Source organism: Papilio polytes, unplaced genomic scaffold, assembly GCF_000836215.1.
Source record: "Papilio polytes unplaced genomic scaffold, Ppol_1.0 DF821951.1, whole genome shotgun sequence".
NCBI classification, from domain to species: domain Eukaryota; kingdom Metazoa; phylum Arthropoda; class Insecta; order Lepidoptera; family Papilionidae; genus Papilio; species Papilio polytes.
The window spans coordinates 6,733-6,946 of record NW_013527253.1 but is presented as its reverse complement, the minus strand read 5'-3'; positions in this window follow the sequence as shown (position 1 = coordinate 6,946).

Sequence of the window (214 nt, the reverse complement as noted above, 5' to 3'; positions counted from 1 at the left end):
TGTCACTCAATACGCGTTTAGCATTCCGATTCAAGGGCGCCCGAGAGGGCCGAACCTCGACTTGATCGGTTGCTGCTATCTGATCATTATTGCAATATTTCAATTGCAAATGTCATAATACCAATTATATACCTTACTACACCTTACTATTTTGCTTCCTTGATGTTGGCAGCAACTTATGGTCTCTTTCCCACATTAGGGTTTTTATCCAAAA